Raw genomic sequence first — 19,771 nt, forward strand, 5'->3', positions numbered from 1 at the left:
AATCGGCTCCGGTTGTTGCCTTTCTCCGCCGAGGTCGGTGGACCCCGAGCCTAGGCTTCCTTCCCGCACCCCGCTTTCCGAAGACCGCACACCAGTTGGGCCAGTACATATTCCCCTCCCGTGACTGGAGCGGAATAGCCCTTTCTCTTCTTCCCTCAGTCCCTCGCTTTGCTGCCTCCTCCCCCCCCACCCCCAAAGCTTGGAGGTTCCCCGGCAAGGGGGAGGGAAAAAAATTTGAAAGTTACACTTTCGTGCATCCCTCCCGGCGTGACGCTGCGCGCTGACGTCACGGGGCTGTAATGGTGGTGTGCCTCGAGATTTTTTTCATCAAACAAGTGTGCCTTTGCCCAAAAAAGGTTGGGAAACACTGCTTAAGACAACATTTTCAGCCACCTGATTAGAGACAATGTTGGACTCATGCCTTTATAACAGGGATGAGAAACCTCAGGCCTGAGGGCCAAATAAATCCTTCCAGGCCTCTCTATCCATCCCTTGGGACTCTTCTCCTGGCCACACTGCTTGCCTCCTTGCCCTCAAATGTTTTTCCTGGGCTGGAATGGATCCTAGTGACAATGCGTCTTTGTTTGCCTGGATGGAGGATGCAGAGATGTGGCGCGTGGGGATAGAAACCTCTGAATTTTGCATCGTGAGAATGTGTCCTACACATCCTTTGATTTGTCCACTTCTGCCATCAGCGCACCAGTGAGGCCACCAGGTCCGGACTTTGGGACAGAGGTAAGGGGTTCCTTTCAGCAGGAGGACTCACCAACTCAGCAAGGCTGGTTTACTGCAATTTGAAGTAAGTGAAATAACACACATGACCATTGAAAAAGTGGAAACCTCTGTAAGATGAGTAAGTCTAGAGTGAAATAACAGAAGTGTACCACTATAGATTATGTTCTCATGTGGGGAAATACCATACCAGAACATAATTCCAGACAACAGCCCAGAGGAATCTGAAACTGAATAAAGGAAAATGCAAATTTGCCATTTCAAAAATAAAATACATCAGCTTTATCTTACTCAAAGAAGCTTTAAAACTTGATGCATCTAGAATAGAAACCATAGCTCAAATACCTAGACAAAACAAGACGGCTGATTGCTATGAAAAGGGTTTCTAGAGGTTACCATTCATTTAGCAACATTTATTTGAAACATGACGACAACAAAAATACTGCTTAAGACAGTTACGGACTCGCATGCATGAAAGGAAGAGCCATATTTTTTCCTTGGTGGCTGCCTGGAGGACTCCCAGGGAGAGGGGAGAGGAGAGGAGAGGAGGCTGAGGGAACACTCCCCAAGGGAGGGTGTTCGAAAAAGGGTGAGGGGCTGCCAGCTCTGCAGGCAAGGGGTGACATAACTGGGCTCCTGAGCCCCACAGGGGTGCCGCAGAAAGAATGTAGTTGGTCAAGGGAGCCATGGACTCAAAAAGGCTGAAAACTGATATAGTAAGAGATTCTGGATGTCTTATTTACTTTGGATCAGAAAGAACAGTCTTATGATCAATAGGAATAGAATCGGTAAACCTGCAAAGGTGATTGAGTGGTATATGGCCCCAAACAGACTACAGGAGGAAGGGAAGAAAATTGTGGAGCAGCACTAAAGGTTCCTGAACCAGTGACTGTTCAAACAACATGAGAATGCAGATACACCTACATCAGAAATAGACATGCTAACATCTCATAGAGCATCCTAAAGCGCCAGTGAGACTTCTGAGAAGGCTTTGATGCTGGGATGCCCATCATTACATCAAAAGCAATATTGACATACAGAGAGTAATATTTTCTTCAGATGGAGAAGTATAGTAACAGTAGACCCCAAAACTAGTGTCTCATATGTGGCTGCATGGAGAGAAGCAATTATTGGGAACCTTTGCAGGTAACTGAAACGGGGGCACCAGCAATTTTGAGATCAACTGCTACATTCTTATGGACTTAAGTAAAGTTTGGAAGAAGCAAACTTCTCTTTTGCAGCAGCAAATATTACAGAGAGGAAAAAAGCCGAATGAATGGATTCATGCACTTTTGTCACATCGTAGGGCTTTGCCTCATCCTTTACAACAACAGAGAAGAGGTAAAAAACCCTGCGCCTCATTTTCAGACAACAGTGGGTAACAACGCTCTTGAAGCATGTGGGGATGCTAGTCAGTTTCACTGTTCTTTCTGCAGGTCAACCTCATCACAGCGCTGGAGAGGCTAGTACAGTAAATGCCATGGACAAAGGAAGCAAATGGGAAAATGCTCCCAGAGCACGTGAAAGGAAGGCCGTAGGATCAGGCTTTGTGAGCCAACAATGCCATAGAGCATAACCAGATACCAGCTTTGAAGGGATACGAAGTGTATGTCCACATCTAAGGAGATGTAGACCATGGAGTCTGCAGGAACTGCATCAGGCACACAGGGCTACGACCCACTGTGGCATCTCCAGTTAAAATGATATTTGAGAGCAGGACTACAAAATTCCCCAGAATGAAAGACTCTGGAGAGCTGCTGCTAGTCTGAGTTGGCAATACTGTACTAGATGGGCCAATGGTTTGACTCAGTATAAGGCAACTTCATATTTTCACATTCAGATTCCTCTCTTGCCAGTGAAAGCCATCCTGTCAATAAATGTCTTAGTTGAAGATGCTACAGGGATAGCTTGCATATGCATGCAAAAACACACAGAACATTTTCAAACAATCCACTCAGCTGGTTTCTACAACTTCTAACTGTACAGTGCCAGAACCAAAAAAAGAGGATGCAGAAAGTGGCTGCTTGAGTAGGCTTTTAAAAGCTTTCTAAAAGCAGTACTGAACAGGCAGCTTCTCCCACATTCAAGATCTGACAGACCCCTCTCAGCCACAAGGTTGTGTGGGGAGCACGAATGTGACATGGTCTTTATAGAGGTAGCATTCACAACCATTGCTCTGACTGAAAGAGTTGCCTCAACCACAGAACATGCAGTCTGATTCACACTTAGGTTTCCTTATAGCAGGGGTGGGGAACAAGGGCCCCCCTCAGAAGTTGTTGGACTACAACTCCCATCATCCTTGACCATTGGCTATGCTGGCTGGGACTGATCTGAGTTGGGAGTCCAGTGACATCTGGAAGGCCGCCAGTTTCCCATGCCTGCCTTACATGGTTACAGCACACATCTGTCCAGGTTGTGGGGAAAGGGAGAGAATGACTGTTTTTGTATTTTAACTTTTGTATATTTTAAAGTATGGCTGGGATTTTTTCCTTGATTTTCTTGTTTTATCTTTTTGTAAACCGCTTTGAGGATTTTTACAATCAAGTTGTGTATAAATTTTATAGAAATAAATATATAATAAATAATACAGCAGGAGCTGCTTTCTGTGAACCATGCCTTATTCTATAAATGCAGGGGGAAGACAACTTCTGATCACATGACTGCAGCAGTTTTTAGCCCAGCCACATTCACTCCCCTACCAGACCCCTTCTAAGGCTACATTTCCAACCTTTGGTTGGTTGAGGGTTCCTCAAATGCGTCTCCCATGCTGTTCAAGTGATGCTTGTTCTCATCTCAGGTGTGAGGACGTTTACACCGTGACCTGGCAGGATTCCCGCACTAAACCAGGATGCTGAGATGCACCAGCACAGCCAGCCCCAAAATCATATCCAGGCATGTCCCAGCCTACAGCTTAGGGCTTCTGAGTCACTGGCAGAAGCAAGAGGGAATACTTGTTTGGGAGCAGGGAGGGAATGAACTACTGGGAAGCCAAGAAGAGAAAAGAGCTACAAGCTAGAGAAAGAAACCATGCAAACAACAAAGTATTAAAATACTCTGAGTATTAAAAAATTAAGCAAGAGAGCTGAGAAGCATGCTAAGCAGGAATATGTTAATACAGTGGTTTTCAACCAGTGTGCTGGGGCACCTTTGGGTCAGTGGTGCTTCGGGCACCACTGACCTCTGTCCCTCTTTCCTTACCTCCTTCTGATGCCCTCTCGCATCTGCCTCCCAAAGGCTTGCACAGCTGTTTGTTGCAGCAGCCCTGGCTACAAGCTCCCCAGGCGAAGGGTGCCTCTGGGGCTGGTCAGGGGCGCTGGTTGCCAGGAGCTGAGGTGGCCTTGAAGTAAGCGAGCAAGGGGGTGAGGGAGCCCAGCCCGCCAGCCCTTGCTGTTGGGAATGGACAGACAAGTGGGAGGCCAGGCAGGCAGGCATGTGCTGAGCTGGCCTTTCTTGTGCTTGCTGTGTGCAAGGCCTGCCTAGGAGCTGAGTACCTGGTGCTGAAGGGCTGCCTTTCCACCACAAAGGCCTGGCAGCACCCACGGCTGTCTCCCAAGGTAAACTGCTAGCCTCATGTTCACCTTCGGCCAATCTCTGTTGAGCCACTAAGGCTGGGGGCATCCTCTTCCCTGTGGGGCAGTGTGAGGAGGCAACTCTCTTTGGGGTGGAGTGGGGGGTAGCTCAGAGACCGGAGCGGCAGCAGTGGCTGCCCAGAGGACTCTCAAGAGAGGAGGCTGAGGGAACACTCCACAAGGCAAGGTGTTCGAAAAAGGTTGAGAGGCTGCCAGCTCTGCAGGCGGGGGGGGGGCATAACTGGGCTCGTGAGCCCCACAGGAGTGCCACAGAAAGAGTGTAGTTGGTCAAGGGACTCAAAAGGGTTAAAAACCTCCGCGTTAATATGTTAAGAATGGGATATGAAGAATATCCCCAAACAACAGATGAATGGGGGACCAAGAGACAGCAGGCAGGCTGAGACGCATGAGTGCTTGAGCAACACATCACAGTGGGAGGCAGCTGTAGCTGGAGTCAGAGTCAGAGCTGGAGGAGTTTTCAAGCAGCTCATACAGTCCAGATGCAGCAACCGAGAAGTGCTATTGCTGCTCCAATGGCTCAGGCAGCCATTAATGATGTGCACAACCCTGCACTCCAGAAGGAAAGTCTGATGGGAAGCGTGAATGGCTTCTGCCAATGCATCACACACACCCCAGAACTGAAGCAGAGGGTTGCTTGTGCTCTGTGTTGCAAATGCTAAAATTCTGCATCAAGAAAAGTTGAGTTCTGCAATCTGTACAAATTATGCAAACAGAATTATGCAAATCAATTATGAGTATACATCACAGGAAGGGGCAAAACGTTGCAAAGAAGCCTATTTTCATGCTCCAGAAACCACTGAAGACGTATTTGTTCCAACAGGCTTTCCTAGCTGGATAAATGTGTATTTGCCATGGAATTTGTTTCGCTTTGTATTGCTTTTGTTTCGTTTTAAATGTCTTGGCTGTCTTTTTAACTGTCTTTTTGCTGGTTTTACTGCACCATTGCCTTGGTTAACAAATTATTGATAATAATAACAACAAACAAGTTGGGATCTGGGGACCACCTTCTTCTGTACGGACTTGGCTGTTTACTAAGATCTACCAATCAGGCCTTCCTGCCAGTGTTAGAAATTCAGATATATAAGCGATGCATCAAATGCTCCTTAAACCAAGGTTACAGTCACCAAAACGGTATGTATAGTTGCCACTTTTGGGTAAGACAGCTCTAACATCTTATTTTTCTCATGATGGACTGACTGCGAGTGATTCTCAGTTAAACATCCAGCTAGTTCAAATGATAACCCTGAGCTAGGTTAAGAACTTTGAGAGCTTAAAGAAGAAAAGTCACTTGATCCAGGGACAGGCCACATAGAAACTGGCCTGTTCCGACCTCTTTTTCTTAATGGTGACTGTGCCTATTCAGGCTGCACAGAAAAAGCATTTGTGCAGATAAAATAGAACTGATAGAATTCTACAGGATGTGGTACTAGTGTGTGAAAACAGTCAAGATCCAATGATCCCCAAGCATGCACCTCCAGATGGTGGAGATGTGAGGCGTCATCCTGGCTCCCAGGCATCATCACTTGGTCGCACGTGGTTGATAGACAGGTGCAAAATGTGCCTGGCTGATTTTGAACACTGCTTCCTGCTTCCTTTTTTACCTGCTCATGTACATCTTTTGGAGCATAGGAGCCAACTCCTAGGGGCCGAGGTCCCTTTGCCCCCCCCAATAAAATATTTGAGGGGGCTGCCCCCCAGTTGATGGGCATTGCCATTCAAATACTGTATGTTTGGTGTGCCATGTAATCAATTATGTGGGGTGGGGATTACCCCCCCCCCCAATATTTTATTCAAGTTTTGGAGGGTCTTTTCTGTTTTGGCACCCAGCTTCTGGAATTACCATCCTTAGTTGTGTTTTGACACTTGTTAAAGACCTGTTTGTTTGTTTGTTTGTTTGTTTGTTTATTCAACCAAGCATTTGCTAATTTTTAGTCCCTTGCTTTAAGTAATATGTTTTCTACTGTAGATTGTTTCATTAATTATTTTACAGTAATTTATTGGTGTGCAATTGTATCCTGTACACCACTCTGGAATTTTATAATGAAGGGTCGTATATAATTATTATTTTTTAAAAAATACAATATTGTTTTTAGAAATGAAGAAATGTTCACAGTCCTGTTGTACACAGAAAAGAGCAGTAAAAGTTTGGCTCTTTCCCATCATCCAAGGCGTGCTGATACAGGGAATGGAAATTCCAGGTCACATCATGAACAAGAATCAAGGATGCAATCTTGTGTATAAGGAATGTGTGATCATTACACAACTTGGAGGGTGGTAGTTGCCCTGTGTTAATTCATGCAGACCACAAAGGTACAATCTTATGAATGCACCCATTTGAAAATGCTAAGAGTGGCTCAAAAGTTGGTACACTCCCTCACTGGATGACCGCTGGCTCAACAGAAAGAAATAAAAACCAAGTTAGCTGAAGGAACTTGGTTCCTTCACCTTTGGTGGACCTGCCTGAAGATTCAAGCCTTCTGGGAAATGATCTATAATGAAATTAAGAAGGTACTTAAATGTACTTTTCATAAGAAACCAGAGGCATTTCTCCTGGGCATGGTCGGCCAATTGGTGTCAAAGAAGGATAGGACGTTTTTTATGTACGCCACCACAGCAGCAAGGATCCTTTTAGCAAAGTATTGGAAGACACAAGAACTACCCACACTGGAAGAATGGCAGACAAAGGTGATTGACTATATAGGACTGGCGGAGATGACTGGCAGAATCCGTGAACAAGATAAAGAGACGGTGGAAGAAGATTGGAATAAATTCAAAGTATATCTTAAAAATTGTTGTAAAATTGATGAGTGCTAAAATGTCAAGGGAAAGGAAAATATAGAATTACAGCTGTAATTGATTAAGTACGAGAAGAAGCTTAAAAAGAAAATAAGTAATTAATTAATTGGTGTGAAGAGTTGTTGAAGAAATTTTAAAACAGGGATGCAGAAAAGGGGAGGTAAGGGGAAGTCCGAGAAGCAAGGTTTATGAAAAAGAGGTTTTGAAATTATACATGTTTATATGTTTTTTGTTTGTTTATCTGTGTGTGCTGTTTTGTCTTTAATTTGTGTTGGAAAACTAATAAAAAATTATTAAAAAAATAAAAATAAAAACCAAGTTAGAACCAAGTTGTCACTACATTCGCAAAACTAGAGAAAAATATGTGAAGCACAAAAGCTGGAATTGGCTGAGAACAGAAGAGACATGACGTATTGCATCAGGAGGTCTGGTCTGGTCATGGATGGCTCAACTCCACAAGCAACTCACGTGATTCCCTTGAGAGGCAATGTGTGACCAGGGGGACATTGCTGCATTGTCCTCATTTGCACATCACTATACAGTGGTACCTCGGGTTACAGACGCTTCAGGTTACAGACTCTGCTAACCCAGAAATAGTACCTCAGGTTAAGAACTTTGCTTCAGGATGAGAACAGAAATTGCACGGCGGCAGCGGGAAGCCCTATTAGCTAAAGTGGTGCTTCAGGTTCAGAACAGTTTCAGGTTAAGAACGGACCTCCAGAACGAATTGTTCTTAACCCGAGGTACCACTGTAGTTAAATTTAACTATTGTTTAAAGGTGAACAGAGAAAGAATTGCAGCCACTTCACTCCTTCTCTGTTCCGCCATGGTTTGTCTTAAATCTGTGGTTTGTTTTCCCCAAGTAAACAATAAGCAGTAAGTAAAAAACAAAATGTGCTTATACTGTAGCCTGTGCTTTGTTGTTTGCAGAAAGACAAACCATGATTCTTGTTTCTGAGAGCAGGGGGCCATACTAAAATGCCTGCGATTTCAGCAGTGTGTACCAGCATGCTGCGCTTTCACTTTGTACCACAATGAAGGTTAACTGTGGTTTAAAGTGACATGCAAATAAAGCCACTGGATTACTCGTGGTGCTTCACTAGGGCAATGACCATTTTGAAGTTAGGCTGCTCATTTGTCTTGTCCTAGAGCAGGGGTTCCCAATTAGCTAAGTACCACAGACCCCCTGTTTTTCAAATGTCAAGCCATGGAGCTCCTATTTTGGAAAATGCTGGTATCTCTGTGGTAGTTTTTGTTATGTGAATGGTGCCCTGGACCCCCTGAGTGGGTTATGCAGATCCCCTGTGGTTCGCAGACCACCAGTTGGGAACCACTGCCCTAGGAGAGAAGATAAATGAAGCCATCTTGTAGAATCATAGATCTTGCCTCAAGGCAAGGCATGGGGAGTACCGCACCAGTCTATGATATCCTCAGTCTTAAGGAAGTTGTAGGGCTGGGAAGAGAACACACAATTCTAAAGTCTGTTCCATCAAAAGCAGAAGAAAAAAGGGAAGAGTGTGTCAGACACAGAAGTGCGGAAAGGGGGAGATGATGACATACAGGTTTCCTAGGTCTGCATGAATCCCAGCCGCCCTTCAGAGGTGAGCCCGACTGCAGAGCTGTGTACCCTCGAAAAAGCTCGTCTTTCCCACCCCTTAGACATCAAGTCGGATGTCCCCTTCACGTTTTAAAAACAGTGCCTGCACGCTGCTTCCCTGATATGCCCCTCCTCTGAACCTGAACAAGGGGGGCGGCCTCCAGCTCCATTTCTGCTCACTGGCACGAGTGTCTTGCCTCTTCCATAAGAACAGGGACGCTAGAAGGGAGATAGCATTTTGCAACCTTTGTATCCTTTAGAAAATATCCTAACTTCCATTTTCACATTCAATCAGGTTCCTTTTTAAAATCTGACTGTAGGTTTAAAAATAATTCTCTTCCACTTTCCATTTGCTCCTGATTACTTCTGGACTGACCTACTCACATTTAATCGGAAAGGATTCCTTGACCTTAAAAGCATCCCAAGATGCAGCCATATATCTGTTCAACACATCCAGGACAGGAAGTTGGGAAAACTACTTTTCCAAAGTGTTTATAATCCTATTAACCTTTAAAACCAATAAAAATTATTTGGATTTGAAAAAATAATCCTATTAACCTTATAGCATCTGTAGCTTTTGTCTAGTTTTTTTTTACAGTTAATCCCCCAAGTTTCTCCTTCCCACTGGAAAAATTGCTTCCCCACCCAACTTTCAGCAGACTTTTAGAGGTCTAAACTTTGGAAACAAAAAACACCATTGAAGTAGGGCAAGCATGGAGTGTTCTTTCATTCCACCTGTGATTGTTTCCCAGTCCCTTTGGTCAAATCATTCATTCTACACACTGAGCACCTAACTGATATAAATCAGGGCCAGAATTATCACCTCCCACCAGCCTCAACCAGCAGAGCCAGTGGTCAAGGATGATGGGAACTGCAATCCAAAAACATCTGGAGGGCCACCCGTTCTCCAAACCTTATAAATCAATTAAACACACAAATCCCTTTTCTTTCCAAATGAAAAGGGAGGCTGAGGGAATTGACTTGTGTTGATTAACATTGCTGTATTCTCAGAAGAGGTATTTTAAGTCATTGGAACAAATTATTTCAAAAACACACTCTTTTTGAACAATATATTTTTAAATCCATCCAAGACTGGGACTTTGAACCTTGCCCTATACCCTGCTTAATCGAAAATGGCATCTATCAGAGTTAAAATATGTCTAATCATTTTCAGCCTTTCCTGATGTGTTGTGCAGCCTGTACCCTACAACGAGGAACTAAGCAATCCAGACAACTCTCTCTCTCTTTCTCTCCTTTACACATACGCAAAAGCCAACTTGAGGAAGGGGTTATCATCACAGTCCCTCCAGGTGTCCATATTTTCCAGGGACAGTCCCAGATTTACAGAAGCTGTCCCAGTTTCTGACCTGAACCTGGAATGTCCCACTTTTCCTTAAAAAAGGTAAAGGGACCCCTGACCATTAGGTCCAGTTGCAGATGACTCTGGGGTTGCAGCGCTCATCTCGCTTTATTGGCCGAGGGAGCCGGCGTACAGCTTCCGGGTCATGTGGCCAGCATGACTAAGCTTCTGGCAAACCAGAGCAGCGCACGAAAACGCTGTTTACCTTCCTGCCAGAGTGGTACCTATTTATCTACTTGCACTTCGTGCTTTCAAACTGCTAGATTGGCAGGAGCAGGGACCAAGCAACGGGAGTTCACTCCGTCGTGGGGATTCGAACCGCCAACCTTCTGATCGGCAAGCCCATGTCCCTCCGCTTTTCTTTAGGACATCCCTATTTTCATTGGGTAAATATTGGAGGGTATGGTAGGATGTTCTGAGGGCAGCCTTGTATTGGGAGCTTTTTTCAATGTTTAATATTTTATTATGTTTTTATATATGTTGGAGGGTGCCCAGAGTGGCTGGGGCAACGCGGTCAGATGGGCTGGGTATTATGATTATGATTGTGATTATTTAGAGCATCCCTATTTCCCCTGGAGAAATGTTGGAGGGTATGTCATCACTCCTTCAGTGGTGATTGGAACCAACACAATTTCTCTGCATAGGAGCATAATAAGCATCTCAAGAACAAAGGGGGGGGGAGCGGAACTTGCATCCCCGCCTTGGGGGAAAAGGTGCTTTAAAGAGCAATGTTACCATTGCTAGGAATGGCTAGCTCTGAAAGACAATGACCTGGTGGTTGGCGCTGTGCACATTCAGTCACCAGCCCCTGCTCCAACTTCGACATGGGGGCATCCTTCTGCTTACAGCAGAGATTCAGCCAGTCTGTTGAACTCAAGAGCCAGAATCTGCCCCGTGTCTGGAACACCAGAGGCAAATGCCAAAGCCCTGCTAGATGTAGATTTCTGCATTAAACCACTTTTGTCCCTGCAGGCCTGATCCTGATCTGAGCTTTGTACATACAGCATGGACACTCCTTGTCCACCCACACCCCCTTGTGTCCCTGTCCACAAGCAGCCAAGGATGCCTTGCCTGGGAGCCAAATGCCATGAAGGCACTTCCTGCTCTGTGGAAGTTGAGGAAGACTGTAGGAGTATTAGGGTGGAGCAGATGCCTTGCAATGGATGAGGTCATCCCAGCAGGAGAGAGTTCCTCCAGGTTCCTAAATAGCACTGGTGGGTGGAGAACAGCTATTTCTTCCTGGTCTAATTTCCAGTGATAAATATCCTGCCACCCATCTCTTAATTTATCTGCCTTGGGGACATCTTGCAGCACATGGCAGGACAGCAATCCTGGCCTGATCTGAACAGCTGCAATTGCTTTATCAGAAACAGACCCCCACCCCAAGCCTCTCCAGCACATCCGAAGCCTGAGGAATGCGGTTGCGCTGGCCACAGATATCAACAGATGGTTTTTGTTGTTTGGCGGAGATTTGGCCAGAGGCTTTGGGAAAAGCAACGAGGCAGGAGGAAGGGATGGGGGGAGGGGGGAAGGATCTCTCCTAAGGATCTCTTCCCACAAGCTGGGGAGGGAGGGAAGAGAGAGAAAGAGCTTCATTCTGCACTTTCTGATAGGCTGATTAGAAGATGGTGATAAAGTGAATGGAAAAGTCCTTGGTCTGTATATTCATTAGCAAACAGAGCAAGAGGAGCACTAATAGATTGCTGGCAGGCAGGCAGGGAGTGCCATAGAATGAGAAAGGGGACAGCTGATTTGAAGGGCAGTCTGAGGAGCCTCTAAAACAAACAGCTCTGGCTGGGATCAGATCCTCATGGCCATCCTCTGTCTCAGCACTTTCTGAGTATGGAATATTTAAGGTTTGCTGCTGCTCCATTCTGAGTTCAGTAGCTGGCAATCAAGAACAAGCACCAGTTATATGCATGTTATGTCAATGGGGTGCCCTACAGATCTTGCTGGACCCCTTGCTATCACCCCTGACCATCAGTCTGAGGCTGATACGAGTTGCAATTAACATCTGGAGGACACCACTGTGTTATGTATAGAAACCAAAATGCATTTTAAAAATGGGTTTTCCTGCCTAACTCCTGATTTGGATAAATTTATCACTGGGCCTTTAAAATAGCCCAAGAAGCACCTGACAGTCCCCAAAGAGGCAATACATGTAATTAATATGTGCACTTCACTGAAAGGGTTTCCCTGGGTCAGTGCTGAGTAGAGTACTCAATGTTCTGTGGCAGTAAAAACTAGAAACTCAGTGTTGCTGAGAAGTACTGTGAGACAAAATGAAGACTTTTTTCCCCTTATAACACTGTTATTTGCCACAGTGCCATTATATAAATCTGCAGTGTGACTGCCTTTGGAAAATTAGAGTTCTGACGGCTCCCCCTCCATGAGGATATTCAGGAGCTGGAAAGAGTGTTGTGGCTGGGGGACCACAAGTCAGTGACAAGTGTCTGCATCCAAGCAGGTGGCTCCAGGTTCAACCCTCGGTGTCTTCAGCTAAAAGGGATTGATAGCAGGTGATGCCAGTGTCCTCTGTGGACACTCCCTGTCCGTCAGAACAGACAGTATGGGGCTACATGGACAAATAATCAGAGCTAGTATGTATGTACCAAAAGAGAAAGCAACTAACAGTGCAATCCATGCACTGCTATTCAAAAGCAAATCTCAAGTAAGTGTGTACAGGATTACAGCCAAAAATGACCAGGAGGCTGGCTTTTTAGTTTAGAAATAAAAGATAACCAAGTTAGGAAAAAGATCAGTGCAGAGAATATGGACACAAACATTTTTGCCCTCTCTTGTAACCATGTTGAAAGGGCAGAGGGTTGAGGGTTGATGGAAAGAGGTCTTTGTACAATGCAATTCACCATAACATAGATATTTACCCCTGAGATGGTTGATGGCTCTAAAAGGGGATTAGAGAAATTTGTGGTCTATCTGTGACTATTAGCCACATTGGCTACATGGAAACACAATGTATTGTACAGTGGTTTGTACAGTGGTACCTCGGGTTAAGAAATTATTTCGTTCTGGAGGTCCATTCTTAACCTGAAACTGTTCTTAACCTGAGGTACCACTTTAGCTAATGGGGCCTCCCACCACCACCGCTGCTCCACGATGTCTGTTCTCATTCTGAAGCAAAGTTCTTAACCCGAGGTACTATTTCTGGGTTAGCGGAGTCTGTGACCTGAAGTGTCTGTAACCTGAAACGTCTGTAACCCAAGGTACCACTGTACCTCCGAATATCAGTACTGGGAGACATAAATTGAGACGTGTTTGTCACTTGAGGCTTCCTGGGACATCTGGCTGACTACTGTTGGATCTTGGATGCTGGACTCTGTAGATTCTTGTTCTAATTCAGCAGGGATTTTCCTATGCCATTTATTAATTAAATTAAATTTAATTAATTAAATTTTCTATACCTCTTGCTTGTGTAAAAACGAAAAAGTGGTGAACTGCAACATCTATATTGAAATTATCCAGCAAATACACTGGATACACACATAAATACAGTTGAAGAACTGTAGTGATTCCTCTTTACACTTGAATGTATGCAGCCTCTTCATCAATCTATTAGTTCATCGACCCAATATCCCTTATCCTAATCCCACTACCAATTCCCTACCCTCACTGTCATAAAACAGACAAGCAACTGTGCAAGCAACTGTGATAACTATGCGTTATCATCATCATCATCCAGCCCAAAAACCTCAGCTCAGTGCATTTCCACTCTAGAGACCAATCTGCAGGAGGAAAAGCATGCTGTTTCCAAGACGCAGCAGCCTTTGGGGTTGTACATGCCACTAGTTCCCATACACAATACCTCCACCCAAATGCAGTACTGTGACTCAAAGCAAAAGAAGGGAATCATATGATCTATGGTTCTACCAAGGCCAGTATAATTTACTTTAAGAACCAACTGCTCTCCACAATGCCCTGGGCAGAGGTTCTTTCACAGCCATGCTAGAGATGCAAACACCTACAAAAATCTCCCAAGAAAAAGATGTGCCTTCCTCTCTCATTTTCCTCAGAGCCTCATCTTCTACCAACTTTAGGAGGTACTTCTAACTGCATTCTGGACCTGGGACTATCTGCATGTGCTTGACCACTGAGCCTTGCCCACTCTCAAGAGGACACAGAAAACTGTCAGTCCTAATAACAGACTGCAGAGGAACAACTGAGATCTGGGGACAGAGGCAACCACAGGAAACAGAGGAAAAGTGACTCCAGGGAGGATAACACAAACTCAAGATCGAGGAGTCAAATTGACAGGTCATTCTGACAAGACATTTGGCACCCAGTTGTGTAGAGCAGGGGCGGCCAACTCCCAAGAGACTGCAATCTACTCACAGAGTTAAAAACTGGCAGTGTTCTACACCCTTGGGGGGGGGGTCAACTCTACAATTCTATGGTTCTATGAACCCCGTCTCTGGAGCCAACAGCCTGAAAACTCTTGCATCATCCAGACATCCAATTCCCGCCTTCCACCTATTCCCGCCCCCACAGTGCCACTCAAAGCATGCCGCTTCACTATGCTGTGTGGCCCTTCCAGACTTTGATCTGAGACAGCCTTGCAGTTTTAATAAGCCTGAGAGCAAATGATAGATTTAAGATCCAATGCTTGAAGGCATAAGGCCTCTTTGAAAACTATAGGCTGGCTTGTTGTGCCGGAAGAAATAGTTATTATATTAAGAGAAGCTTTGTGACCTCTTTGTGGTGCCCAAACATTACATTTGTGGTTAGGTTTCCAGGTCAAATCCTATGCAATCCTGATAATTTCTGATTATAACCATGCAGCTGATTAAAACCTGTAAATCTGCAAATTCACCGCAAATCTGTGAATAGTGTGGGCTGAGAAGCTGAGTGTGCAAGGCCGGTCAGTCCTGTGGCTTGTGTGCTAGCTTTCCATCTGAAAGTTCACTCATCAGAGTCCATCACAAGCCCCTGAGGGTTTGGGGACGCACAACCCCTCTTTACATTTCATGCCATTACCATGCGTGTGAGAGAGAGCGCACACACCAGGAAGTACCAGTCCAAACTCACATCAACCATTAACCTTCTAGAATGCCTAGCTGGGGCAAGGCAGTCTCTTGGCTCTCTTCCCCACTTGCAACAGAGGGATAGTAATACTGGCCTCTTTTACAAGGTTGTCAGAAAGATTACCAAGATAAGAGGCAGCATAGTGAACACTCAAAATATACTTTGCATCCATACTGTGCAAACGCTGCTAGGAGACCCCACAAGCACCTTTTCAGCCTGGGCTTTCCAGGCAAAAATATGGAATACTGTATTGATGTGTGGATTGTAAAGCTCATCACAAGAACAGTCCATAATTGGGTTCAGTCTCCTTTCTTTTCATAGGTAAGGGAAGAAGATAACAATTCTCTCCCACCAACTCTCCAATTTGTATGTGGAGAGGCTATATTAACCATTAATGTCCTAAGAATATGCTGGAAATGACACTACAAAGTCCAGGTAAAGGTTTTTTGTGAAGATTGTATTGCATAACGAGACTTGTTCCAAGTTATTGTTGTAACAGTTTTATTATTTTCAAAAGCAATTTCTTTTGGGGGGGAGTAAGTAGCCTAATCGCTTCCAACAGATCAGTGTGCTTTGAGCAACAACCACCCTTCATTAGGTGACCTGTGTGCCTTAAAGAAAAGATAAGCTTTGACTGAACAGAAGAGTCTTGCTTCTTAAAATCAAAAGCTATTCTGAGCTGCCTTCAGAAGATACAGCCCCACAAATCTTCTCAACCCACATGCCCTGAATAGAGCTTGATTATTATTATTATTTTATTATCCAAAGCTTATGTTTTCTTAACACAGAGTTCCCCTCCTGAAGGGCCCAAAATGTGTCAAGGCTGTTAGAGCTTGTATGTTTGCTTTGAATAAACTCATTTTTTCTGCACCTGCTTACAGACTTTCCTCTTTTTGTGCTCATTCTGGGATGTTCCCTCAAGCTGGACGGGACTGCAAGATACCTTCTGTATACAAGAGAAGGGGGACCTTCCTATCCAAGCCGTTCACTTCCTTGGAGAAAAGCAGAGCAGGGGGGCAATAGCTGAAGATGCCCCAGACTGGGGGGGGGGCAATGCGCCTCGGGAGGCTGCGCATGCAGAGATGCTCTGCCCTCCGCCCCCCCGCCTCCCCCCCCATGCCCACCGACGGAGGGACAGGCATTTTGCTTGCAATACACTGCGCCCAGTGACACGAAGCAGGAGCATAAATAGCAAAGATTGTATGAGGCCTCCAGTCCGGACTGGGAGCCCCTTCCCCTCCGGCGGGCCAAGGAGGACTCCGGGCTCCCGCCCCCCCCCCCCTTCAAAAACTCACGTCTGGCAGCCGAGCTGGGCGGGCGGGCGGGCGGGCAGGGCCAGGGAGAGCCTCGCCACTCGGCCCGCGTGCTGGCCGGGGCCCGATCCCCCTCCCTGGGAGCAGCCGCCGCCGAGGAGCCGGTGGCGGCGCCGAGGGCCAGCGCTGCGCCGGGTCGGGGAGAGGGCGGCCTGGCCGGCGGGGAGGGAGGGAGGGAGGGAGCGAGGCCGAGCCGACGGGGCGGGCGAGGGCGGTCCCGGCTGGGCTGGGCACTCACCTCGCGGCGGCGGCGGCGGCGGCTGGGGCGCGGGGGGCTCCTCTGGTCCGGCGGGGCTGGCCAGCTGCCTCCTCCATCGCAGCGTCCGTCCGCCCGCCCAGGCGTCGGGGCGAGGGAGGGAGGGAGGGAAGGAGGGGGGAGGAGGAGGCGCGCCGACGGCGGGGCCGCGCTTTCCCCGGCAGAGGGAGCTCCGCGCGCCGCCCGACGGTGGGGCTCCCGGCTGAGGGAGCTGCTGCTGCTGCCGCTGCTGCTGCTGGGCGTCCCGTCGCCTCTTCAGGGCGGGAGGGGGGTCGCTCGGCGTCCGGGGCTCCGTGACGCGGCCGGGGCTTCCCTTGGCCCCCACTGCTTCCTCCCCGTCGGCCCCTCTGCTGACGGGGCTTCTCGGAGGGACGGAGATGAAGCGGACTGGGGGAGGCAGAGCGGAGGTATCTGAGACGCATCTGGTTGGCTAGTTCAGCACTTTTTATTTATTCCTTTGATGGGGGGCAGCCCCACCCCTCCTGGCTACCGGTGGCCACAGCACAGGAGCAGAGGCGGGTTGATAAGCTGGCAACCTATTTGCAAGGCCAGTTTCTGCTTCAGGGTTACTGGAAGGGAGCACTGGAGCGCATTGGGTGCTGCCCTAGCAGGGCCAGTTCTGCAGATGGAGGTGGCCAGGTGGGCATTTGGGGGTTTGTGGGTCAGGTGTTCTCACAAGTTTTGAATGAGCAGGATTCCAGTTTTTCAGAAGTGACTGAGAAGGCCTCCTTGTTGCAGCTACACATTATATAAAAGAATGACCAAATTAGGGTGGTCTAGTGGAAAGGAGGACAGGGCTCCTGCCCCTTTAATAGCTGTGTAGTCGCCTCTTCACCCATTTTAAAGGTACAGGAGCCCTATCCTCTTTCCATCTGGCCAAAATTAAGTGGGTCTCACTATTAGGAATGCAAAACTATTATTAAGTTAATATGTGATAATAACATACACCATTGTGCAAATTAGTTGAAACAAAGCATGTTTTCTATCGTACTCTTAATCCTGTACTCAAAACAAACATGAAAAGTCAGTTGATCACTATGATGTCGGAAGCCTGCAGCCAATAGAAGGAATGATGCGCTCGCCACAATATATTGAGGTTCTACGAAAGAGAGTTATTCCAGAACTGGAAAAGAGGTATCCTGATGGTACTGGGTTATTGCAGCAGGACCTGGCCCCCTGTCACACATCGAAAGCGGTGAAGAAGTTCATGACAGAGCAGCAAATACAAGTACTTGATTGGCCAGGGAATTCTCCGTACGTAAATCTCATTGAGAATTTGTGGACTACAGTATATGCAAAAGTCGCCTCCGTGCTGTAGACTGTACAACTATGGAGAAGCTCGTTCAGGCTCTGATTCAAGTGTGTGTTATAACCTGAAAGAGATTTCATGAAAATGTTTTGCCGTTGGTACCTAACACCTTCAAAACTGGCTAAAATGTATAAAACCAGGTCGAGCAATTGTTGGAGATGCAGAGAGGCGGAAGGCACAATGATACACATGTGGTGGAACTAAAAAAAGAGAGAATTTTGGGAAATGATATACAATGAGCTTAAGAAAATGTTTAAATTTTCTTTTGCAAAAAAACCCTGAAGCCTTTCTGCTGGGTATAATGAGTAACAATATTTCAAAAAATATAAGGAGAATTTTCATGTATGCAATAGCAAGAATCTTAATAGCTAAAGGATGGAAAGGAGAATCCATTCCTACTAAGTAGGACTGGCAGGTGAAAATGCTAGAATACGCTGTTAGCAAAAATGACAGGAAGACTTAGAGATGATACAGAACAGTGATTTAATAGAGAATGGGACACTTAGAGAGTATACATAAAAGAACATTGTAAACATCTAAATTCTTTGGCAGGTCTTGATTGACCCCTGAAAGACACTAGGAAATTTTACAAAACCAAGACAATTGAGACAATTTATGAGAGACAATGGAAAGTGTGCAGTCAAAAATGTAACTCAGGAACCATGTTGGGGTGATCGGAAGTCATAATGGAATCTGTTATGTATGAATCTAATTTTTTTCTTTTTGTAATATGTATTGATCTTGGATTGTTTTTGTCGATTGATTTTTGCAAAATTAAGAAAGCATTAAAATAAAAAAATGAAGCACCAAAAGTTCTCCTTCCCTGCTTTACACCTTCATATCTAGTATCTCTTCAGCAGCTGTGGCTGCTGGTTCCTCCCTCTCTGGTCTTTCCCAGGTATGGTAGCAAACCCATTTCCAGTGGTGAAAAGAATTATGGGAGAGCACTAAATGGGCAAAGTGCATTTTTTGGAGAGATGAGGCTGCAACAAGTGCCCTTCTTCCAAGGAACCACAGAGGTGCAGCGGGACGGAACTCTTTGTCCAGGGAGGTGCTCTCTTGCCTCTCCCCTGGTACTCCCTAGGATCTCTTCCCCCACCCATTGTAACAAACAGAATATTGATTTTGCCTGACAGCAGGTTGGGAATGTGAATGAGCCCAATAAATGAGAAACAGAGAAACTGTGATGGTGGCAACAACCTCCCTCAAAACAGAAGTTAGATTTTCTGGGTTTCAACCTTAAACTTTGCGCACACATGCTGGGAGCCTGATCCCATCTGCGCTTCCTCAGTGGCACTTCCAGTAAGAATGCATAAGATTGCAGCTAAGGCAGAATGCATAAGGAATCCAATCAACTCCTTGACTGGACAGGATTGCTTGGGCTTCCAGTCAAATTGTGTGCAAAGTGAAATTAGTTTCACCCTCAGCTATCATTGTGACATTTGAGGAAGGCGCATAGCTCAGTTGTAGAGCAACTGCTTTGCATGCAGAAGGTCCCAGGTTCCGTCCCCAGCATCTCAAGTGGGCCGAGAATTTCCCCTGCCTGAAACCCTGGGGACCCGCTGTGTGTCGGTGTTGGCAATACTAAGCCAGATCATGAACCAATGACCTGACTTGGTACAAGGCAGTTTCACGTGTTTCCCTGACATTGACATTGCAAGGAGTCCTTGCCCAGCTCCCAGGTAAACTGTGACACTGAGATGTCAGGAGCTACACACATAACCCCAGGACTTGGTGAGTCCCAGCATCTCTCATTTAGAGGTTAAATCACTCATGCC

The 19,771-nt window shown here is 46.2% G+C and overlaps 1 protein-coding gene across 1 annotated transcript in view; it reads right to left on the reverse strand.

Annotated features, from left to right (window-relative positions):
- S1PR2 (sphingosine-1-phosphate receptor 2) overlaps positions 1–16,685 on the reverse strand; it is a 57,884-nt gene extending 41,199 nt beyond the window's left edge. Inside the window, exon 1 of the mRNA XM_081895284.1 lies at positions 16,667–16,685. The gene's annotated coding sequence lies outside the window, so the exon portion shown is untranslated. The remainder of the gene's footprint in view (positions 1–16,666) is intronic.
- Between the last annotated feature and the right edge of the window lie 3,086 nt (positions 16,686–19,771).

The sequence above is a fragment of the Podarcis melisellensis genome, assembly GCF_964234715.1.
Source record: "Podarcis melisellensis genome assembly, chromosome: 17".
Taxonomy (NCBI): domain Eukaryota; kingdom Metazoa; phylum Chordata; class Lepidosauria; order Squamata; family Lacertidae; genus Podarcis; species Podarcis melisellensis.